The sequence below is a fragment of the Schistocerca serialis genome, chromosome 5, assembly GCF_023864345.2.
Source record: "Schistocerca serialis cubense isolate TAMUIC-IGC-003099 chromosome 5, iqSchSeri2.2, whole genome shotgun sequence".
Taxonomy (NCBI): domain Eukaryota; kingdom Metazoa; phylum Arthropoda; class Insecta; order Orthoptera; family Acrididae; genus Schistocerca; species Schistocerca serialis.
In genome coordinates, this window is record NC_064642.1 from 510,464,417 (window position 1) to 510,473,658 (window position 9,242).

Consider the following 9,242-nt stretch of genomic DNA (forward strand, 5'->3'; position numbering starts at 1 on the left):
TATTGTATTCTACATTCCTATTTTGGCAAGCTCTAATGCTTTCCTCTCTTGCATGCTCAAATTTTATTGTACTTGCGATTTAATCGCGTCCCGTCGTTTATTTACGATCTGTTGGGGTGGAGACGCCTGCGCTTCTTGAATATGTTGGCTACACATTCCTACACATCCCTAGGTCATTCGACCCTCTGCAACGCATATTCAACCTAAAACAATGTAGAATAATTTTTTTCTTTTTGGTCATCAGTCTACTGACTGGTTTGATGCGGCCCGCCACGAATTCCTTTCCTGTGCTAACCTCTTCATCTCAGAGTAGCACTTGCAACCTACGTCCTCAATTATTTGCTTGACGTATTCCAATCTCTGTCTTCCTCTACAGTTTTTGCCCTCTACAGCTCCCTCTAGTACCATGGAAGTCATTCCCTCACGTCTTAGCAGGTGTCCTATCATCCTGTCCCTTCTCCTTATCAATGTTTTCCACATATTCCTTTCCTCTCCGATTCTGCGTAGAACCTCCTCATTCCTTACCTTATCAGTCCACCTAATTTTCAACATTTGTCGCTAGCACCACATCTGAAATGCTTCGATTCTCTTCTGTTCCAGTTTTCCCACAGTCCATGTTTCACTACCATACAATGCTGTATTCCAGACGTACATCCTCAGAAATTTCTTCCTCAAATTAAGGCCGGTATTTGATATTAGTAGACTTCTCTTGGCCAGAAATGCCTTTTTTGCCATAGTGAGTCTGCTTTTGATGTCCTCCTTGCTCCGTCCGTCATTGGTTATTTTACTGCCTAGGTAGCAGAATTCCTTAACTTCATTGACTTCGTGACCATCAATCCTGATGTTAAGTTTCTCGCTGTTCTCATTTCTACTACTTCTTATTACCTTCGTCTTTCTCCGATTTATAATATAGAATTATATGAGATGCTTAAAAACAGCATATATTGTTCTGTGATTGCTTTTAGTGAGTTAGTATTTAGCAGTAAACTCCAGATTCTTGAAAGAATCGAACTCCTACGTATAAAACAACTTAAAACTTTTGATTACTTTACAAACCACTTAATGTGTTAAATATTTGATATTGGTCATGTGAGCGAGAAAAAGTTTTAAGTTATGTTTAAAGTTTGTTGGAAGTCGCTAAGTGCTCTTATTATCAACAGTGGATAAGTGTAGTCTACGTGATTTCCTCTCCGTTTCAAGCAAACGCTAATTTTTCACACATCTCCGTGTTTACGACGTCGTATCTCCTGAACTACGTGTCGTACAGCGATATAATTTTGCAGGTACGTTCAGGGTCGTATTGGATACTGTCTGCAAAATGTGTTGCTAACAGAGTTAGCAGTAAAGAAGTAATAAATGAAAACGTCAAGCCTGATGATGAAGTTTTATTGCATGAACAGCGAAAATGTTGCAAGGGTAATTTTTTTTCCTTTCATGATTTTGTGACGGGGTGCCAGCGAGGAAGATCTTCGTGAAGTTTTGAAGTTATGTGTAAGGTGTGTTGGAATTCGCTAAATGCTCTCAGTCCCAAATACTGGATGAATATAGCGTGAGCATTTTTACGCGCCATGGGTTACGCTGCCTCAAAACACAACACAGTTTCTAACTTTAGTACTTGTATTACTGAGTTAAACCTTTGTCATAAGATTACACCTCTTAATGAGAAGATTGCGACAGAATTTAAAATTTTGAAATGTGTTTGGTAATTATATAAAGTACTGAAAACCAAATCGATATCGCCCTGGGAGGCATTAGATACTCAAGCTGCAACTGCAATCGGGTGACCGTGCTCGGTATTGGACGTGTAATACTGAAGCTTTCATATATCTTGATATATTTTGTGTGATGAAGACATACGATGATTACTAGTTACTAAACATTTTGATTTTGATTCTATTACTAGTTCACAGATCTTGATCAGATGAGTCATTACATCTCTGTGTAACAATATTCTGAAGGTTCGTTTTCGTTCAATGTTTTGTGACAAAGGATTACACTTTGTGAAGTGTGATATCTATGATAACGTCTGAGATGTCAGTGGAAGTTGATGGCCTTGAGGCTTCCATCTGTGAGTGACATGTTCATGGAAAAACAATTAAACACATTTACGAAATAGCTACTTTGGCTGAGATTATTCCAGTCATATTGGCTACGTATCCTACATACCTCACAGACAATCTGACGTATCGTTTACGTAGTGTTTGTGAACACTTTCCTGCACATTTTTGTGGCATCCGAGGTATCCCAATGGTAATGCATTTGCTTTATGAATGTTGCGATGCGTCAAATCTAAATTGTCAAAATAAGTTTTGCACCGCCCTCATGACTTTTCTTCCAGAAACCTCTTACTCAACACTCTTCTGGCCACAGGAAGTCGCTACGTGCAGCCACCTGTGTAACAGATGTAAAAGTAAACTCGGTACAATGTAGCAGAGCGCACTATATCTCGAATTGCCAACGAGACAATTCTGCACGTGCATATGCATGGAACGATCACCTTAAGCTTATTTCGTATACACATTTTCATTATCGTTACGACGAGTTAGGTAGTCGACACAGAAATCTTCGTACAGTACAGCCGTGTCATTCCAATATGCGTCCGCTATCGTGAGACACAGAACATTTTGTTCACAGTGGTTTCCCGCGACCGCTACTTTCAATTTATGGCTCGTTGGTACTTCGTGGAAAATGCAGCAGAATTGTGCATTGCATTATGAAGGCAATTGGGAGTGTTGTATTCTGTTGGCTCAGACAGTACGCAACGTCGTGAGTGAAGAAGATGAGTAAGGGAACACATGGATTGGAGTCTAGTTCAAAGGAGTCGGGTCCTCATCGCCGATAAATGCAACAATTTTCTAATGCCTAATGTTGACCGGAAGAGTTAGAGGCACATACGAGACATACAGTCGTACGGGTTGAACAGAAAACTGGTGAGCCACGCTTTTCCCGGTCTCGTGCAATAATAATGAACGCCTGTCGTCACTATCGAGAATAATTTTAAGGCTATGCAGTGGCGGGACAGAAACCCTCAATGTATTTCCCAACTCTCGGCTATGGATTAGACTTTTTAGACAATAATTCACGAGCACACCACGACCACCTCGTGAACACTTCCCTCCAAGAAAAGTCAGCCGAGTGGAATGGCCAATGGTATCTGTTATCAAGAAAGTGACTGAGCATACTGGGACCAATTGATGATGCCGGCCGAAGTGACCGAGCGGTTCTAGGCGCCTCAGTCTGCTACTACGCGGCTGCTGCGGTCGCAGGTTCGAATCCTGCCTCGGGCATGGATATGTATGATGTCCTTAGGTTAGTTTACGTAGTTCTAAGTCCAGGGGACTGATGACCTCAGATGTTAAGTCCCATAGTGCTTATAGCTATTTCAACCAATTGACACTTGTAGTAGTCTCCTAACACATTGGCTCATTTCAGGAGGACCGCCGTCAATGAGTGGTACTGAACTGAGCAGTGACATCTCGGCTAGTTTGTGGACCGCAATGCTGAAGAAGGTCGACGTGTTTGGCAATCCACGGATTGGAGCAGCAGGGTACTGAATGCCGCTGATTAGTAGATTTTGATTACCTAGATGTGGAAACATACACTCTTTCGAACAGACAGCCTTTGTTTTTGTTACTTTTTGTTTGTGTTTCATGATAAAATAATTTTTGGTTTAGTTTCATTAGGCTTTCTCTTTCTTTCCCAGCTTCCCTCGAATCTTAGCCCATATGCATGCATAAGAAGATGCAATTATTTTGGAAAGTACGTCTTAAGTGAAACGAGTACCCGCCAGGATAGCCGAGAGCGCTAACGCGCTGCTTCCTGGACTCGGGTAGGCGCGCTGGCCCGGGATCGAATCCGCCTGGCGGATTAACGACGGAGGCCCGTGTGCCGTCCAGCCCGTATGTTGTTTTTGGGCGGTTTTCCACATCCTGATAGGTGAATACCAGGCTGGTCTCCACGTTCCGCCTCAGTTACACGACCCGACGACATCTGAACACGTTCGCACTATTCCATGAATTACACTAGACGCAAGCAGCTGGGGTACACAAGTCCTGTCCTGAGAGGTAAGGGGTGGCGGCAGGAAGGGCATCCGGCCACCCCTTCATCCTAACCTTGCCAAATCCATTCCTAACAAAGCCGACCCTGTGTCAGTGCAGAACATGGCACCAGTGAAAGAAAGAAAAGAAAGTAAGTCTTAAGTTAAACGAGTAAATGAGTTAATCGTGATTTCCAATGAAAGGCAGATTCTTGTTTCAATACGTTCGTAATTCTTACTGTCAGTGAGGCATACCCATTGTTAGCCCTTTGCAACAAGCTGAATGAAACCACATACCACCCAATAGCGCATTCAGCAGAAACAGCACTGCCAGCAAAAGGCAGACACTTGCTTCTGTCCCCCAATCCGACAGCCTTCACTTTTTACAAATGATTAACTACATCTCGTTAAAAATTCGAAATAAATAAATATCCTGTTCCACAATAAAATAGATTAAGGAACTCTAGCTCCTTCAGATACGCCCAAGCTTTCAGTTGATTAGCTAAAGCGTCATTGTTCCTTTGACACCACGTCATTTGCAGTCATTTCCGAGGAAGTCTGCTACTAGGGCTTCATTTTCTAGCAAAACCTTGTTGGTCTGGCGGGGGTTCCTTAAATGGTTATTAGAACTATTATATTGATTTTGCGTATGACGCTTTGGGTCGTACTGATATGGAATTTTTATTTCAGTTTTGCTTTTAGAGTGAATGTATGTCTCAAGAGTGGTAATGTTACAATTGGCGCTGATAATTTGTACACTTATTTCAGATATTTACTGAACATTTCTTTTGGAGTTGTAAAAGTTTAATTCGGCAGTTCTTGTGGCAGTAACTACATTTACAAGCAGGCTGGTGATGTGATTTTGTTAATACAGTCACTTTCACTTAGTGAACCAAAACATATTTTAAAATTGAGTTCTGTTCTTCATCAGTATCTTCAGTCTTCTTGCAAGACAACCAGTTTTGAATATCAGTGTGTTTTGTTTCTGAATCTATTTCAGTTCATTGCTAAACAGTTTGATGACTGTTTTGTCAAACTGTCAGTTGGTTGGTACTTGCTATATAATTCGAAAGATAATTTGTATGGAACACCATTTAATCAATCCAATGCAATGGAAGCCATGATTTTACTTATTCATAATATTACATCTTACAACAAAAATTATAAGGAATATTTATCAACCATTTTACATGATTTCAGCCATAAATAACGACATCTTTCAGTAGCTCGAGATCGCTTGAAATGCCCTGAAGTAATAATGATGAAAACAGTGCGCTAAGATGCCAGTATTATGGTCCTTTCAGTCGATTACTGTACTACTTTGGGGTGTAACATATATATTAGAAACAAAAATTGTGTTATTGATTAGGCATGAGTAGCTGTGATTTGTAAGTGACATAATATCTTCTGAAGCACACTGCATTAAATTTCTGACTAGTTAAAACAACGTGGGGAACTCAGAAGTCCAATACAAAAACAGAACGTACTGAAAGAAGTCTTTGTCTAGAAAGCCGTGATAAAGGCGTTATATTGGCGAATGGCATTTCGAATTGTCTTGTGCATTCTGCTTGTGGCTTTCATGTGATTCTGTCTCTTGTATTTTGAGCCAGTATAATTAAGAATTGGGATCCATACAACACAGACAGTTATGTTTCCATCTATCTTTTATTATAATAAAATAGTTTATAGCCTCAACATTGAATACTAGTCTTGTGTGTTAATCGTATAAAAATATTCTTATTTCAGTGGTTTACTCATATTTTATAGGTAACTGATCTCCTCCCTCAAGAAATAAAATACTGATAATGCTAGAAAAATCTCACTTTTATATAAGTAAGATTTTTGAGAGCTATTATTAGAGAAGATCTTTAGCAGCAGTATGAAAATTATGTATGTAAACTAAGCACGATAGCTGGGAAACTGATCTTATGGAGGATTAGCATATATGAAGTAACAGTAACAGCAAAATAAAAACTAATCCCAGATAAAATTACATGGTATCAATAAATAGCTACATCTCTCCTCGATTGCAGAACATTTTGACAGCTTTTCATGACATATCAATGGTGTCAATGAGCGTCATGTGCCATAGATTTACTTAGTGAATTAGTATTTCCAGTTTAGTATAGAGGACAATGGACTGGATATAAAGTGACATTTCTAGATCAGTTCAGGACAGCTTTAGAATTTACTTCATTTCTATGAAAGTGCTCCCGGAATTCTATAAGAATGTACTAATTTATCAATTACTTGTAAAGAAATTGTTAAAAGCATATAAAAACAGAAAACGAAGATACTACAAAAATCTACCGATTTGTAAAACAAAAATAAATTTTTACCCTTATTAAATGGAAACTAAAATAAGCACATGGTAATAAATGAATAAGATTGAAAATCTTTTCTATAACTATACAGAAGTAAAGGATAGACATACAAGCTCAGGTAAAGGCTGCATTCTTAAGACAAACAAAGAATAACCAAAAAACTTAAAGGTTGAGAGATTCTGATGGGTAGTATGTTACATCTCATAATTATTATAAGAAGATCTCTAAGAAACCCAGACAGATAAATTAAAAAAAAATTGATGTAATTGTGGTGACTGTGTGTATTCAAACTAGCTCAAGGCTTATAACAGTAATAGGATTCATAAAAACATATTACTAAACAGGCAAATTTTTGACTCATGAAACAGGTGACGGCAAGGGAGAAGATCTTCAGTAACACCAAGCTTTAAGCAATACTTGTTTTCTCTGAGATTTTTCCTATAAGAAATGAAAGGTTTTATCACTGCTTTATATCACAGCATGCTGAAAGTTCTTGAACTTAGAGCTGTACCTAAAGGTTATTACCAAATGAGTGAAATAATTGAAGAATATACATATTTTCATTCTCATCAGTAATGTTTGAAGAGCCTAACAGGAGAGTTCAGAACACCAGATGCGTTGCTGAGAGAGCTGTTCAAAACAGATGTGGAACATTTAATGTAGAAATCAATAAACGCTCTGAGAGATGCTCAGATTTTTTAACTACTGTGGAATGTGTTATACCTAAAATTTTTAAAGAGATTTTATAAGTTTATAATATAATGGGAGTTAACATGCACTTATATTGTAACTTTAGGATGACTGATTACAATTAAACACAGAAATCCATTTTAATTCAAGTAATCATACAATTACTCATAAAAGAGATATCACATTGTTCTCTAACAGATATATATGAACAAGATCAACAGAGTTTCAGGAAAGAGATTCTGAATGGAGTCTGCATACAGTCATAGGTTCACAACTGGCAGTTATCAGATATAACTCACCAAGATAATGATCATATACTGAATTACCAAAAGTAATGAATCAGAACGTATTAATGTAAAGAAGGAAGATCAAAAATGTTTCCTTTAGCATGTCAAATTACAGTTATTACTGGCAGAAGATCATGTAAATAGAGTTACAAAGCATGAGAAAGTATTATTATATATTATTGAGAAGTTAAAAATAGATAATAATAAATCTACATGTTCAACTTTCTTATTGTTTGTAAGTTTTAGAAGATGGGCACTACATTTTTAATCAAAGAAATTACATTAATTGACATATCCAAACATTCTTCAAATTTATCAAAATTTATCAAAAACATTACTTGACGTATCCAAACGTTCCTCAAATTTTGATAAATTATTTGATTTAATGACTGGATTATGTGTACCAAAAGTATCGATATGAAATGTGATTGAACACAGGAAATTTTGGACAGTTGTGAAAACGAAGGTAGTAGATCATTCCTGCAGACTATTAAATCTACTGAAAATCCTGTTCCAGATATTGTCAGAGAGTCACTAAGTATCAGAATATTCAGTTTGACATTAATGAGAAAACATTGAATTTAAGTATCCTATTAAAATTGGTGGTATACTATAAACAGAGAGGAAACTGAACATATGTCATGGATACTCACTTAGTGAAGCACACAGACAATATCTTCTATATTTAACAGATTATGTGAAAGAACAACATATCAGTTTGTTACACTACTGGAATGGACTTAATTCTCACTATTGTTGAATTAAAGTTCTATCTAAATTATTATGTATACAAATCACAAAATAAAAACGATCAAAATTAATCTGTGATATGTGTTTACTACATTTTACTTCAGAAGAAAAATTAAAAAACCGTACAGAAAGGCATGTAGAAAATACACCAGCCAGGGAAGAATTACCATTAAAAACGAAAACAAACCACTCCAAAAGTTATTAGAATTGTACAAAAGTACCTTTTGTTATTTATACTGTTTTTATAAGAAACTCTTAGAGAACATTAACAGTTGTGAACTGAATCTGAGTGAATTATATAAAATGATGTAGGAAAGGCATATTATATGGAATAAAATCATGGACATTGTAAGGGTCTTGTTGTATTCATAGCTAAAAATGCAGCTAAACAATTTACTGAACTAGTTAAAAGACATGTTGAAAAGATGAGTAACAAATAGTTGGAAATAAATCTAATGGAGAAGAAACAATACTGTTTGATAAAGATAACTTGTCACATTTGTGAGATAAATTTGAATTAGCTCACAAATTAATAAAATTAGAATTTTTTAAAATAGGAAGTTTGATTATTATCACAAGAATATTGAAAACAGGATGGAAAATGGAGTTGAAGATCTGCTTGGATTTAAAACTAATTGTAACAAATTACTGAACTGACACAAATTAGAGAAAATGAGAAAACAGTTATAATGTAAATTTAGAGATGAAGTTTTGCTGGTTGATTTACCAGACTCCAACATTAACATGTACCTACACAGTCCATCAGTATATGATGTTCATATGTTTGTTATGAGTAAGGATATGATAACAAATCTGTAGATCTGATTCCAAACAAATGGAGAGCAGTAAAAAAGCTTTGGAAAGAAATCTGAGAGCATAAAAATTGGGTTTAGAGATTCACTTGCTTTTATGGTTTCATCATTACATAAATTATGATAAAATTTTAAGAATGATCAACTGGAGAACATAAGATCAAGCAGACCTTCACAGGTGTTTATCCTTATGATTATGTGAATAATTGAAAAAAATTTAAAGAAACACAACTATCTCCAAAAAGTCAGTTCTACAGTAAACTAAGTGAATGTGGCTCAAGTGATAAAGACTATGAACATAAAAATTAGTTTAGAGAAGATTCAATATCCAGTGTGTAGGATA